The sequence below is a fragment of the Medicago truncatula genome, chromosome 7 (genome assembly GCF_003473485.1).
Source record: "Medicago truncatula cultivar Jemalong A17 chromosome 7, MtrunA17r5.0-ANR, whole genome shotgun sequence".
In the NCBI taxonomy this organism is placed as follows: Eukaryota; Viridiplantae; Streptophyta; class Magnoliopsida; order Fabales; family Fabaceae; genus Medicago; species Medicago truncatula.
In genome coordinates this window covers 28,974,640-28,991,998 of record NC_053048.1, presented here as the reverse complement: position 1 = coordinate 28,991,998, position 17,359 = coordinate 28,974,640, and positions in this window count along the sequence as shown.

The following is a 17,359-nucleotide window of genomic DNA, read 5'->3' as shown; positions in this document are numbered from 1 at the left end:
ATGTATGCAATGTCTCTAACTCGACTCTATATGCATGTGGTACCGGTTTTGGATATCAGAGTTATGTTACTGATTTATCCCACATCTTTAAATCACATATTTAAATCGGACTGACCATGAATGCTTGAACATCACATAATGACTCAACAATGAACATCTTTATATGACTCGACATCTACACATCTTTATATAACACATCTTTATATCACACATATTCAAATAATACATCTTTATATAGCACATCTTTAAATTACACATCTTCAAATAACATCATCGTCAAATACAACATCGTTAAATAACACATCAATTACACATCGTTAAATACTTATCGATCAGTTTCTTACATCTAACGATAACAATAATCACTTTATCATCATTATTAATTATTACTATTATTTTTAAAGTATTTTAAATCTCAAATCATCTGTTTGCTCTACCTAATAGTTTTCGATTTCAAAAGTGAAAATAAAAAGTCTTGACGCACCTATAAACTTGGTATTGAGTGAGTCAGATACTTTGTAAACTAACTAAGTGAAGGATCAAGATAATAATAGTTCAAACCACGGGTTAGTAATTTCTAGAAGTTAGTCTTAGGAGTTCATATTAGGGACTTGTGCATAGCCTACTTAACTATTTTTTTCCTAAACATTATTTTCTCTCACTCTTTAACTGACTAACCAACCCATTTACTTTCTCCTTGCATATTCTTCAAATAAATATGAATATTTAAATTAATACTACCTAATAACCAATACTAATAATAACATTAATACTAATATTATCTAAAAATAATATTAATAAACTAATATTAAAAATCGGGGTGTTACACAAGGCGTGACAATGAGCGGCTCCCGCCTGCTTCTAGACGAACCGAATCATATCCGAATGAGAGGGATCCTGAGGTCATGTAAGTATGGGCCTACATGGTTGAAGGAAGGCTTATAAGAAATGTTTGGTACTATCTATATAAACAAGATGCATCTTCTTTTCAGTAACTCATTACAAAAGAACTTCACAGTTAAGCGTGTTTGACTTGGAGTAGTCTTTGGATGGGTGACCTACTGAGAAGTTTCTCGGTAAGCGTGTGAGTGAGGACAAAATACGCTGAAAAGACTCATGTTGGTTTGTAGGGTCAGTCGACAATGCTTAAAGTCGTCCGAGATGTTACAGATTGTATCTTCACATTCGGCTAAGAGAAATCACACAAGTGAATTTGGCATCACATCTTCATCCAATATCTCAAGGTATTAAATATACGGGTCATATCAGTTATATGTTTCTCAACATTTACTCTTGCATACAATGTAAAATTTTAACTCACACATAACATATTAATAACTTTCTATCAAGTGTCAAACTCTCTGTATCCATGATTCACTACTAAGAATCACTCCTGCTCCCCACATTGCTGTACCAAGATATAATACCACTGTTGGGCCTTATGGGGTAGCCAACCCTTGTATGGATAGACACCTTAGAGCAAGAGGAACCACAAATGTGAGAATGATAACCCATGTTCATAAAAAAATTTAAGGCTTAAATATACGAGTTCATGCACTAATTTATTGTTCAACCTTTTGTCTTTTTTTCAATGTTGGACTTTAATTAACATTTAATACATCACAATATTTTCTCCTCAAATATGACAAAATTATTGCTCCTACTTGACACGTGTGTCTATACTAATAAGTTGCTAATTATGTTCTGAGGATCATCGTAGTGAATATAACAAAGTGCCATAACTTTTTAACCAAAATAATCCACATATATTCAATCGTGCTTTGGAATTTCTTAACCATTATTTTTAGGCGTTCACATATAGATGACATATACATTATAACCATCTAAATTATATCCAAATACACATACGAAAATTGTTACTGGCATTTGAAATTGTAATTAATTGTATTTTCTAGATATTTAATAAATTGCAACATTTTAGACCTTCCACAACAGAGCACCTCAAATTGGATGTTTAAATGGATCCCCTGTGACTACATCATTATTTTTTCGGTAATACTTAATAAGCACTAATTTTTATCTCCAACACAGCACCTTAAACGAAATTATTAAACAGGTCCCTAAAGAATTATATATCATTTCATTTCAACAAAATTTATTTAATTTATTAAGATTTATTCAATCGGATCCGTGAAAAAATTAGAAGAGAGAGAGGGTGCTTCCATATCCACCCCTCTCCATAGGCACCCGTATATTATACTTCACAATTGGAGTGTCTATTTAATGTGGTTCTGAATAGGTTAATCTTATTGTATATATGTATATCCAAATTAGATGTGTTGTTTCATTTTATATCCAAACAACATAACTTTTTTGTCTTTTAAAAAAAAAGCATAGTTTGTGTTATAAAACTATTAGAATAAGAAGAACAAGATTAAAGAGAAGAAAAGAGAATACCGAGAAAAGAAAGAGGATTACATTTATTTTCTTGTTATATCTAATATGTTACATGTGATATCTATTTATAGAGAAATATAATGATATGACATAAGAGTTAAGTACTTAAGGGATAAGTACAGGTGTGAGTTGGAAGTTAAACAAAGGTGTCACTTAAGAGATAAGCACAAGAGTTGTGGACATCCACTTATAATATTTATAACAATTTTTTATTTTATTTTATAAATAAAATTTAGGGTGATCTACAAGTCCTAGGTCAACTCTCAAAAATGCCGAAATTGTTTGACGAACATCGTTATCAGAGTTCAAACCTCAACTCTCTACTTATGTGTGTGAGTTTTGATGGTTATTCATCATTTCGTCAATGTACCTAAAAAAATAAAATTAAGGTTAAAACACCACGTAATTTTTTTCAATGGGACGTGACTTTTTTCTTTTGATCATAATACTCCTTCCCGTTCTTAATTCAAGAAGAATAAAAATCAAAAACCAAGACAATAATTAATTTTTGCAATTTTTTTATGACTTCACAAATATACCCTCGTAGAAATCTGTAATGTATTAAACATATCTACTAATATTAAAAAAATGAGGGTTAAAAGAGTCTTTTAAAGAATGAATATACCTTAAAAATTGTGACTTTTACTAATAAATTAAACAAAAGAATTTTAAACCAAACAATTGAGATCAAGGAGGAATCGTTCGAAATAATCCGAATTTAATTTTTGGGTGAAACAATTCTTAGTCAAACTATTCTTACCTCATAGCCAAACCTCGGGAGCTCATTTCCGTTAGATACCAAAGGGAAATGGAATAAAAAAAAAAAAATCTTTTTTAAACTTTTGGTCAATTTGTTGACGAACGTTCTTTTAAAGTTCTCCTACAAATGAGTTTTATTTTGACCATAATAAATGTCTTTTGACCATAATAATGACTTCATAGTTCATAATAATGACTTCATAATAATGTCTTTTAAAGTTTTTTTTGAAAGACTTGATTATAATGTCTTTTAAAGTTCTCCTATAAATGAGTTCATAGTTAAATAAAACACAAAGGTCTTAACCCAAAAAAAAATACACAGGTTAAAAATGGAAGAAACCAAGACCAAGATTTCCAGCTTCAGAAAGGAAGTTCCAAATTTCAAGAAGAAAATGGAAGAGTACGACCTTGCCATTTTCGAACATGAAAAGGCAATTCAAAAATTGAAGTCGAACAAAAAATCCCTCTTGGAAAAATATGAAAGTCTTAGGAAGGAAGCATATCTTACCATCAAGAAGGTCGAAGATGCCAAACGGCTAAATGCTGAGGTAGCAAAATTGACCAGCGAAGGGGACCTTCTTGATAACAAGCTAGATCATTCGAAGGCAAATCTCAACAAGCTCATAGCTGAGTTTAAGATTTAGGAATTTCAGTTTTTATTGCTTCCCTTTGAATTTTTAGCCATTCTCTTCAACTGTAATGCTCAGGATTTGTAACGGTTTTATCCTTCTTTTGCTATGTTATGGATTTTTAGTCATTTTATGAACCACATACATCATTAAATGAATGAACTTAAAAATAAATTTTGTTTATATTTAGAAACGGAGGGAGTATATTATAAGTCATTTTCATCGTTAAAACCAAGTTCACGTTTTTAGCTCGCTTGTACGTTCATGAAACTACAAAGCATTGTATCCATTTTTGATTCCTATCAACTTGTATACGACCAAAGTTGTCGCGTCGCTGTTGTCGTCAATCTAGTCCATCACAGCCTCCAATCCTCCCTGATGAGCTTATCTTTGAAATCCTATCATGGCTTACAGTTAAACTTCTGATGCAGTTGAAATGCGTCAGTAAGTCCTGGAAAACCATTATCTCTGATCCTAAATTCGCCAAAATGCACCTTAACCGGTCTGCAAGAAACCCACACTTGTCATCGGAATTCCTTATAGATGATCTCGATTCCAATTTTGTACACTTCCCTCTTGCTCATTTACTGGAAAACCTTTCCATCACCCTTCCTAAGGATCCTTACTACCGGTTGTGGGACAAGGTAGTTCCCATTATTCTTGGTTCATGCAATGGATTGCTTTTCTTGCGCGGTTATGGTCATGGTGAGGGTACTAAATTTAAAAAAGTATTATGCCGCTTCTGAAACCCCGCTACGAGAACAATATCCGATATATTGAGAACTGATTTCGATTATGATGATTGCGAATTTTATGAGTTTGTGTTTGGTTATGATAATTCAACCGACACCTATAAAGTTGTAGCCTTAAATTCAGGCGGTAATGATGTGAGAGTCATTACCATGGGTGATAATGTTTGGAGAACTATTAAAACTTTTCCTGAGGACACTCTTGCTCTCTGATTCTGGACATTGTAACAGTGTATATTTGAATTGCACTGTTAATTGGTTGGCTTGTATGAGAGACCATTCGATTCATAATAGTGTTCTGAAATATGTGATTGTTTCGCTTGATTTAGGTACAGAGACATACTCACGGATGTTTCCCCCTAAACCTTTTGACAAGAAGCTGTCAATTGTACCAGTACCAGAACATGTTTGTGTCTTGAAGGGCTTCCTTTGTTTTTATCATGACATAAAGGGAACCGATTTTATGATATGGCAAATGAAGAAATTTCGAGATAAGTCTTGGATCCCGTTCCTTAAATTTAGCTATCAAAATATTCAAATGAATCATGAAATTGGTAGTAGCTCACTTTTAATATTAAGACCATTACATCTTTCTGAGAATGGGGATACGATAGTATTGAAAAGCAACCAAGAAGATCGAGCAATTCTCTATAACCGGAGAGAACTAGCAAAGCAAAGAAAACTAGAATTAACAAAAAGATACGTTGGTTAATGGTGGATTATGTTGAAAGCTTGGTTTCAACTTCTTGAAAGTAAGTTCTTCTTCAGTTATGTGATTATTTACTTTCCTTCAAAACTTTTTTCATAGATATGCTGGATCAATCGATTGATCCTATTGATATGTTTATAACTCAATTATTATCTTTGCTTATTTAAAGCATATAATTTTTGCAAATCAATAAATAATGAATACTCTTTTTGGTCTTATTACACCAATATAATTACACCCTTCATGATTTTGGAAGTGAAAATTATCTATTTATTTATACCAAAAATCCCTTGTATCACCTATGGTACAGACTTGTACAATTGTATCACGGTAGAAGATAATTTATTTTGGATATGACTGCTATTAAGAATTGATCATTTACTATTGTATCATTTTATGTGTATTTTTGTTTCACTTTCTTGCCTAACATGATTCCTTTTCAAATTATAGATTCACAGCCTCAACTTTGAGCAAATTCAATGTTATTGATGATACATATCAAGATGGAAGGATATAAATGCTTAATTTCAGCTAACTTCTCTTCAAATTATGTGTAGAAGTTTCTTGGAATCATTTGTTGCAACTTGTTACTTAATAATTGTTTTGTCTATTCATGTGTGTAAAGAGGATTGAAAATCTCCAACTCTATCAGTAATTTAAGTACACACTTATTGTTTTAGTTGCACAAAATTCTCTGAATGATATGACAGTAATATATGCTTCACTAATATATTTAAACCTTTTGGAAATACTCAACACAACTTTTTTAAACGATGCCAATTTCTATCTTACAACCGTGCTTTAATAACCAACAATTTATAAATTAAATGATACCTTTTGCTGCTAATTCACTGCAAATAATTTTAGTAGTTATTCCTAGGTTAATCAACTGCATGGTAGCTAAACTCTTTCAAAAGAAAGAAATTGTAGAAAAAAAAATTATGGGTTACCTCCTATATAGCGCGTATTTTACTTCTTGAGTGTGAAAGATATTTAAAAAATAATAAATTTGGATGGTTGTTATTGTGTATTAGTTAGTCAAATACTTATTGTGAATTATTTTCACAAGAGTATTATTGTTTGGTCTAGTGGAGGTACATGTTGGAAATGCGTTTAAGGTTGCAAGTTCAAAAAAGAGAAGTTACAACCGCACACTTTCTAAGCCTTTTCTATCCCATTTACACCACTCTAAATCATCATTCATTTCTCTAATTCATGATTGAAATGTAGGAAATATATTTTTGTAAACTATTATAAAAAAATATGATTGTTATGTTTATGCAAACCCACATCATGGTATACAATGTATCCTTAAAAGAATTTGTTGTACATCTCATTTGCATCCAATATCAGAAAGTTGATGGGGACGAAATGACTCTAAAGATTAGTGTGATCGTAATTCACGCACTTTGAAATTTTTCAATTGCAGTCAACATCAATATCTTATTTGTTCAAAGTGTAGCAACGCCTTCCCAATAAAAGTTCTAACATTGAGCCTGACGGATCTCATGGGTTGCCTCCCATGCAACACTTTGTTTAACGTCTATTAGTTTGTCGCCTCAACCACTGTTAGGGTGGCTTGTATGAAAGAAATAACATATCCTCCTTCCTTCTCCTCTTGTTTGGTAGGATGTTCATGAATTTGGCATGCAGATGTAACTTTTCACATGTTTCAGTTGGTAGGATTTCAGAATTAATATCATTTCTTGTTTTTGAACAATGAGACTCTTTCTGCCATTGCACCTTTTTTTATGTCTCTGATGTCACGAAGGTCTTGTCTGCTTCAACCACTGCATCCTCTAATACTTCTAATGGAATATTCTTAATTGATATATCTGGAAAGTGACATGTAATAGTTTTACCTGAACTACTTCTATCTTTCTAATCAGCAACGATGAGATAGAGTTAATGCCTTCACCAAGACCAAATTTAGCTTATTTTATGGACAACTTCCCAATTGAATTGAAACTTCCTGCACTCTTCAATTTCTTGGGATATGGGTATGGCAACTTGATGTAGTAGGGGAGTTCGTGAGGATTCTCACTTTCTTCAAGGATTTGCCTTCTGTAACACTATAAATTCCGGAAGCAATAATCATGCAATAAATTCAATAATTCAAGAGATTTAGATGCTACATCTACATTTTTCCAAAACATGCATAACTTGGTTTCTTTAAAATTTTGCAACGGAAGACATTCAACATACATAATATCTCATCACCAAGTAATAATCCTCAAATCCAAAGTAATAAATCTCAACTTGGCATGTGTCACTCCACATAAATACATCACCATGGTACAATTATCCTCATCATAAAATTAACATAAAACTCCAAAAGGTATCAAAAGATAAGGTCATAAGACCGACACTCCTACATCAGATCCTATGTAGACTCTAAGGGGAAAACAGATAAACGAGGAAGCCTCCATGTTATCGCTCAAGCATCAAAGAAAAACAATCACCTCAATCCTGCAAGTCACCTATGCAATCAAAGAAATGACGCGGTGGTCAACCGAACGACCACTAGGGATTAGATACTAATCGACATAATAAACATAATCAAATAAAACATCAACGTTTCCAAATAAAATATACAAGTACATATTCAACATTCTTAAAATATTAGCTCCACATATATATTATCACATCGTCAATATAGTATACCATTCAACATATACAAGACCACAAATTCACGTCATCACAACATTCATCAAATTTCATCAATGTGTATATTCAACAAGTCACACATTCAATTATGATACATCTCACAAAATTCAAGTGCATGCAATGTTCTTAGACACTTCTACATGCATGTGGTACCAACTGAATTCCGGAGATAATTTACCATTTTGAATCCACTATGTAATCCCCTCCAACTACGTACTAACATAACTCCCTCCGGTTATGTTCTCCACCAAAGACTCACCAAAGCACTATATATAACCTCTCAATAAAATTACTAATTTACCCTTATTTACCAAATTACTAATTTACCCTTACTTATTAAATGAGGGTTAAAGTAGTTTTTCAAGGAATAAACATACCTTAAAATTGTGAGTTTTTCTTATAAATTGAACCAAAAACTTTTAAACCAAGCAATTGAGCTCAACTGGTTAATGAGCTTAACCAAGGACGAATGGCCAAACCTCGGATCACAAGAGCCCATTTTTCTTGGGAATCCTTAAGTCATGGCCGAATCCCGGATTACTAGAGCCCATTTCATTTGAGAACTTACATGTTAACGCAAAAAAAAAAAAAAAACCAATTTTTTTTTTAAAGGAGAATGCTAACCATTGGGCATTGGATAAGAGGATAAAACTAGAAATATAGCATTGGAAAATGATGAGAAGTGATAAATTTAACTTCTTAAAAGTCAAAATGTTGTTGAAACCAATGCAAACATGCTACTTTTGACTTTCTTAACCATTGTCTTGGTTAGCAAGACCCTTTTATTAAAGATCTTTTATATTTAAAAAAAAAAGTTTTATTTTGACCATAATAAATGTCTTTTGACTATAATAAATGACTTTTTATTTTTATTTTTGACCATAATAAATGTCTTTTAAAAAATGAATTATATTTCATTTGAGAAATCAATATATATAGACAACTTATCTTTTGTTGCTTTCACAACTCATAGTTAAATAAAACACAAAGGTCGTGACCCAATAAAAAAACTTAAAGGTGGAAGGGCTCAACACAAATCCAACATTGGTCATGAAAATGAATTTTCCTCCATCTCAGTCGCGGAGCTTTCTCCCAAAAGAACTGATTGTTAAAGTTCTTTCCCTCCTTCCAGTGAAGTCTATGATGCGAATGAGGTGCTTGGGTAAGTCATATAACTCCCTCTTTATTGATCCTATCTTCGTCAAAATGCACCTTCAACAATCTGCACGAAATCCACACCTAGCATTGGTCACTACTAAGATACCATCAGCACAAAATCCTCACTTAGCACTGATCACTACTAACATCGAGAGGGTTATACCGTTCCCAGTACGCAATTTACTTGAAAACCCTTCAATTTCCCTCGATGAGGATCCTCAGTACCTTATTGTCAATAACATTGATAACGAAGGATCTAACGTTCATCGTATTGTTGGTTCATGCAATGGATTGATTTGCTTGCTCATTTTCACTTATTCACTTGGGTATCGAGATGCATGGCTTCAGTTTTGGAACCCATCCACAAGGACAAGATCTGAAAAATTAGGGTATATACGCCTTTTTAGAAACAAGTACTATGGACCGATATATTATGAATTTACATTTGGTTATGATAATTTAACATCCACGTATAAGGTAGTGATGTTAGGTTATCATTGTAAAAATATGATGATACTAGAGACGAAAGTTTTCAGTTTGGGTGATAACATTTGGAGAAATATAACAAATTTACCCGCGGTTCCTCTTCAAGTGTTCAACTTTCGCCAGCATTACGTTGTGTATTTGAAAGGAACGCTTAATTGGTTGGCCGTTTTCGACTTTCCCATTGATTCTGTTAACAAATATGTGATTATTTCACTTGATTTAGGAACTGAGAGATACACACAGATGCGGCTGCCTCAAGGTTTTGATAAATTGCCTCAAGTTTTTCCAACTATCGGTGTGTTGAATGGACGCCTTTCTTTTTCATATGATGTGAAGCAGACTCATTTTGTTTTATGGCATATGATGGATTTTAGAGTTGTAGAGTCTTGGACTCCACTGCTTCAAATTAGTTATGAGAATCTTCAAATTGATTACTTTGGAGGTCCGATATTTTATTTGGTGCCATTGCATCTTTCAGAGGATTGTCAAACACTGATACTTGCAAGCACCGTAGAGGACCAGGCAATTCTCTATAATACGAGAAATAATAGTGTTGAGAGAACGAGAATTCCCAATACACTCATGGATTATGTTGAAAGCTTGGTTTCAATTTGTTGAAAGTAGCTATTTTTTAACTCATGTAATTTGTATAATACAATGCTTATTTCTTTTACTTCAATGCTTTCTCATAGATATGCCGATTAAACCTACAGATCCTATTCCAATGTTTAGATCTCGCTTATTCATGGCATGTTGCAGCTCATTTTCTTTAATTATAGTACTCCTTTTGTATAAGACATTTATGGCCCAATAGTTTTCATTAGAGTTTCTTCGAAAATATTTGTAGAAACTTTTTGTTGTCAATGTAGTAAGGTAGATGAAAATTTAAAATCTTTGAATAATTTAAGTACACTTAGTACTATATCAATAATCTATGCTTCACTACTACATTTTAACCTTTCGAAATATTTAACTCTAATCAACTACTATAATAGTTGTGGTTTTGTAACAATTTTTAAGCTATATGTTATCTATTCATATCACAACGGTTTTAAGTCTTGATGTTAATTTTAATTTTGTGGCCAATAGTATTATTAGTTAATCATAAATAGGGATGTAAATGGATATCCATGGATACGGATAGTGTAATATTTTTGTCTGCTCGGTTGGATAATTATGAAATCCGTACCCTATCCGTATCCGCGTGGATATCCATTTAGCAGGTAATCCACGAATTTTAAGGTATCATCGGGTTTATACAAATATCCATGGATATCATTTATAAAAAAAATGTGTTAATTTTTTTTTAGCTATAATTTAAAAACAAAAGTGCATCTCATGCATATTCTTTTCTTTTTAGAAAAACATAATATCTATACATTACAAAAACAACAAAGTTCATTGACTCAACGAAACATAAATAAAGTTCATTACATTTAATAAAAGTAAAGTTCTTTGATTTAACAAAAGCATAAATAAAGTTTATCATATTCAACAAAAACAAAGTTTCTTGTTTCAACAATCCCGACCACTTTCACTTCCTTTTAAGGGATTTTAATACAAATTTAAATAGTCGTGTAATAACTAATAACCCTCACAATACCGAGGTTTTTTCCTTAGAAGTTGAAAGATATTAAGTTTATTTATGTAATTTATTCAATTTAATAACGTGTATGGATATCTGCTGATGCGGATACCATTAAACCCACATCCGTATCCATTATTTGCAGGTAGTTAAAATATTTGTTTATTTTATCTATGGATATCCATTAAGGTATTTGCTCCGTTCATAAGTTAATTAAGTTAATCAGAGCACAAAAATTAACTAAATTAGAAACTTAATCAGAGCACAAAAATTAACTTAAATTAACATCAATTTCATAAATTCACAACAACAAAACATGACCTAAAACCACACAATCACTCATAATTTCTAAATGGTGAAGATAAACTTGGGTCTCTAAGGTAGAGACTATGCTCCAATCTTCCCCTCTGCTATGATCTTCAAACTTGTTCTACCTCTTTCTCCTGTTGGGTCTCTTTCTTCTTTTTTCTCTCTCAATTTTCTCTTTATTCTCACTTTGGCTCATTCTAGTGAACTTACCAAATGGATCTCAAAACAAGGGTTATGACTATTCTCTAGTCTTATATACTCATCCTATTGGACTTAACTCACTTAGCATCAAGAGAATAGCTCTTATCTCATAAAAAAAACACTCCCTCCCAACTAAATGGACGAAAATACCCCTGCATGACTAAAGTCACACTAGGTACTTTCAGCGCGAGTTAACTAACAAAGGTTATAAACCCATCGTGAATTAAGTCACGCTGCTTGGTGTTATAATGCAGCAAGTCAGAAACATAACACTCATTTGCAAAACATTTCATAAACATCACCTAGTGCAATTTTTCACCTTCAAGTGCGAGTTTTGTTATTCTTGCGCCAATCAAACTCAATTTTTCCCACAAAATTAAGTAAGTATTTGCATTTCCCTTTTTCGGTTTAAATTTAGTTAGAAATTGTGTTGAACTCTAGGTGTTTGTTAAAATGTCTCAATGAAATTTTGTTTGTGTTTTGGATTGTTAATGATGAAATTAGTTAGAAATTGGTTTGTTATTGTTGATTATAGTTAGTTTGATTGCAATGTGGTAGTTTACGGACTGAAATGACACTGCCAAAATTTAAGTGTTGTTGTTGAATTGTTATAAATGACACAATGTCCGTATGAAATAAATTATTGATTTTTTTTTTATTTTTGAAATGTTTTGTAGATTTGTCTCAGATGCCTGACAGACTTAGAGCAGGGATGGAGTCCGCTACAAGGAGTGCACAGAGAAAAAAGGTTGCACAACGCCCTCCTCAGGCTGGTCGATAGAGAGGTTGGGCACGAGGTTTGGTAGGGATGATGACGTGGAGGGATCACCGTCACAGGCGGGTGCGTCCAGATAGTGGACCCGATGCAATATCAGGATCAACCTCAACATCAACATTAGGCATATCAGCCTCAATAGGAGCAAACTAACCAGCAAGAGGGTGAGGCTCACTAGCAGGAGGGTGGGGCTTTGAAGGAGCTGATGTTGGAGTTCAAGGCTGGAGCGCAGGGCTTTTTTGGGGGTCCTTATGAGTTTTTGCTTCTATCAAAGTAAGTATAATTGCTTTATTTTATTTTAAAGATATGATACTTTTTATGATTTAAAGTTTTATGTTAAATCAATTTAAATTGACTTAAATTATGCGTCAATTAAAATTACGCGCACTCATTTAAATTGACGTGTAAGAATTTAAATTACACGCCTCATTTAAGAATTAAAATTTATGTTAGAATATTTTATGTTTATTTTACTTTTTATTTTTTTAACGGTGTTGTTGTTTGTTTATCTTTTTTTTTTTTGTATTTCATTTTCAAAAGTCGCATACGGTGATCGTTGTCTCGCACGGGAAGAAGCTTAGGCTTAGTAACTTGGCAGTGCCAGTGCCAGGAGAAGCAAATGACTGGTTCTGGATCCGGTGAATGATCCCGGTCTTGGCCCCTCCTTAAGACTGGGTACGACAACATCACCAGATGGCTTATTTGTGCCTTGTCAGAGAGATGACATGAAGACACCAACAACTTCCATCTTCCTGTTAGGGAGATGACCGTCACACTAATGACGTGTGGCATGTCTTCTAAACATCCCCATCACTGCGAGGCTCATTGATGTGTTTTTAAATCCACTCGTTCTCGACGTTATGGAGGGCATCCAGTCAGAGTATAACATTCTACAGGTGGTGCCGGTTCCGTAGAGGAGGAGGATTCATAGTCCACATGAGGATTAGTTTTTTTGTTTTTGTTTTATTTAATTGTTTGATATGTTTTCCTGAAAAAGAAACACAATATTAAAATAATTTTGCGGTCAAAGAAAAAAATATGAAATTAATTTTATAATAAAAAAATATATTTTATGAGTGGGACTTAGGAGGAGCCAAGGATGGAGTTCGAGGCTGGACTACAAGGCTTTCCTTGGGGATCTTATGAGTTGTTACTTCTACCGAACTTCAGTAAACATATGGCATGCAGGTTCTGGGTCGATCTCGAAGTAAGTATAATTGCTTTATTTTATTTTAATTATATGTTACTTTTTATGATTTAAATTGACTTAAATTACGTGTCAAACGAAATTACGCGCGTTCATTTAAATTACACGCCTCATTTAAGAATTAAAATTTATGTTAGAATATTTCATGTTTATTTTACTTATTATTATTTTTAATGGTGTTGTTGTTTGTTTATTTTTTTTTTTGTATATCAATTTCAAAAGTCCATACGATGACCAGTGTCTCGCACGGGATGAAGCTTAGGCTTAGTAACTTGACAGTTCCGCTGCCAAGAGAAGAAAATGACTGGCTCTGGGGGCCGGTGAATGATTTCGGTCTTTCCCCCTCCTTAAGAGTGGGTAAGACAACATCACTCATGGGCTCATTTCTGCCATGTCAGAGAGTTGGCTTGAGGACACTAGCATCTTCCATCTACCTGTTGGGAAGATGACCGCCACAGTAGTAGATAATGTGGCATGTCTTCTAAACATCCCCATCACTTGGATGCTCATTGATGTGTTTTAAAATTCATTCGTTCTCGGTGTTATGGAGGGCATTATGCAGGAGGTGTTGGTTCCGCGGAAGATGAGTATGAGTCATATTCCACAGGAGGATTAGATTTTTTTTTTTTGTGTTTTCCTGACATTTGTATATATCACTTAGAGCAACTTTCTAATATCAATTGGGCTCAATCTTATTCTTACTAACATATAACTTCCATCTTTCTAATTCACTTAATTATCCCTTTTTACGTTATACATCTTTTCTAATAATTCTACCAAGTTGCTACTAACCTCAATAATAATCTTACATGCCGAAATTACTAAAATATCCATGATTCTAAAATTACCAAAATACCATTAAATCCTCTATATCTAATAAAACCAAGTAACCCAACAATTAAAACACATCAAACAATTAAATAAAATAAAAAAAATAATTATAAAGAAAATCGGGGTGCTACACTAAGGACCCATTTGGATTGACTTATATTTGAGCTTATGCAAAATATATTATGAAAATAAATAAGCTTTTATTAACATAAAAACTTATATATAATTTTTGTTAGTAAAAACATATAAATTAACATAAAAAATTATTTATTTGCATAAGCTATCTTTCATAAGCTTAAAAATAAGTCAATTCAACGATACTCTATATCCATTGCATGTAGGCAGATAAACATAGCTGAAAAGGAGACACAATATTAAATTAATTTATAGTTAATATAATTCATTTTGCATTGTTAAAAAAAATGAACGGTCAAATAAAAAAATTCTTAATTGGAAGGTGTAAATAGCTGAAAAGGAAACATAATAATAAATTAATTACAGTCAAAGAAAAAAACATAATATGAAAGTGAAAATAGCTGCAAAAGGAAACATAATATTAAAATAATTTAGCGGTCAAAGAAAAAGATTTATAATAGGAAGGTGAAATTAACAGAAAAGGAAACACAATATTAAATAATTTTGCGGTCAAAGAAAAAAAAAAATGAAATTAATTTTATAATAAAAAAAATATTTTTTGACTCTATAAAAGAAAATCATGTCGACGGAAACGATACAACAGAATACTCAACTGCAATTCTTTGGCAAGGTTATTCTCTCTGTTTTTTTTTTTGGTTACTTTTCTATCTCTGATTTCATTCAACATAAAATTATTAAGTTGATTTTATTTTTTTTAATTTTGTGCTGTGTGGACTTTTGATTTATTAAATTTCTTTATTTTTTTTTTCAGGAGCAAATTTTAGCATATCAAATCAAGATCCTCCTTCCAATTCACTAACAAGAATTTTGTGAAATAAGTTTGATTTGACCCTCTCTCCCTTCATCTTTGTGTTCTATAAAATGATCCTTTATATGATGATAAACATATATACTTTTCATCACGATTCTCTTCAATTGTCTTAAACTTTGTGTGCACTTACACCACACTGCCTATAGATAACGTTTTGAATTTTTTATTTTCAAACTGAAACAACATCGTTCCTTTGTTGCACTTATCCACATGATCACTATAAAAACCTTTATTTATTATTTTGTAAAAAAAACTCTGAGTAATCATAAAATTATAGGGTTTTGAATTGTTTTTCGTTTTTCGTAAATAAAAGATTAAGATTTCATCTTCCCTTATCTTGAATTATTATTTTGCATCTGAACAAACTCAAATTCATCATAACGACGATGATTCATCATGCAAAAGGTTTTTTTTTATTCATATCTATTCTTTAATATCTTTTTATTGTAATTAGGTCATAATGCAAGTCATAATGCAACTACATGTTTTATGTGGTTAATTTTATTTACTGTGTAGGTCAAGGAAAAAGAAGAATGCTGCAAGTGGAGATAATTCAGAATCTGGAGCTGCAGGTACCATTTCAATTAAATGTATTTATATTGTTTCCACCTTTTTTAATTTAATATGTTTAGAATCAAAAGTTGTAAGCATGAGAAATGTTGTATATTACGAATGTGAAACATATGACCAAACTTGTTCATTTCCATCCAAGTCAAAGTTTAAAACCCATTTGCATATAGCCACATTTTCATTCTTTGGTTTCGTGTAAGTGTTGCTCGATCTTCATAAGGAATAGCGTAGCTGTTAGTATAATATATATTTGTACCAACGCGCACATTCATTCACTTTGACAATTTGTAGGTTTGAAATTATTGTCGTGGAATCATTATCGGGATGTGAGAAAAATGTTACTGACGCTTTACCAAACGAGCACTTATTGTGCATATGCTTGGTATATGCGTGATAAACTTTAACTGTATGTTTGGATCGAAGCGTGCATTGGAAACAGAAACCCTAACAACGTTTAATTCAATTGTCTATTTATTTATTCATTTATGATTCATGGATAATGTTTGAGCATAATTTTCTAGGGATTTTGTGAGTCATGTCAAGGAGCGGGTGAAGCGAAAAGGGCTCTGTATCATTGCCATTATTGTAATAACGATCTTACAGGACAAATCCGGATTAAGTGTGCCGTGTGCCCAGATTTTGACTTATGTGTTGAGTGCTTTTCTGTTGGAGCTGAGCTGACACCCCACAAAAGCAATCATGCTTACAAAAGCAATCATGACCCTATAAGCATGATTGCTTTTGTGGGGTGTCACCTCAGTTCCAACAGAAAAGCACTCAACACATAAGTCAAAATCTGGGCACACGACACACTTAATCCGGATTTGTCTTGCAAGATCTTTATTACAATAATTGCAATGATACAGAGCCCTTTTTGCTTCACCCGCTCCTTGACCTGACCCACAAAATCCCCAAAAAATTATGTTCAAACATTATCCATGAATCATAAATGAATAAATAAATAGACAATTGAATTAAGGGTTGTTAGGGTTTCTGTTTCTAATGCACGCTTCGATCCAAACATGCAATTACAGTTTCTCAGGTGTATACCAAGCATATATACAATAAGTGCTCGTTTGGTAACGCATCAGCAACATTTTTCTCACATCCCGATAATCATTCCACGACAATAATTTCAAAGCTACAAATTGTCAAAGTGAATGAATGTGGGCATTCGTACAAATATATATTATACTAACAACTGTGCTACTCCTTACGAAGATGGAGCAACACTTACACGAAGCCAAAGAGTGAAAATGTGGCTATATGCAAATGGTTTTTAAACTTTGAGTTGGATGGAAATGAACAAGTTTGGTCATATGTTTCACATTCGTAATAT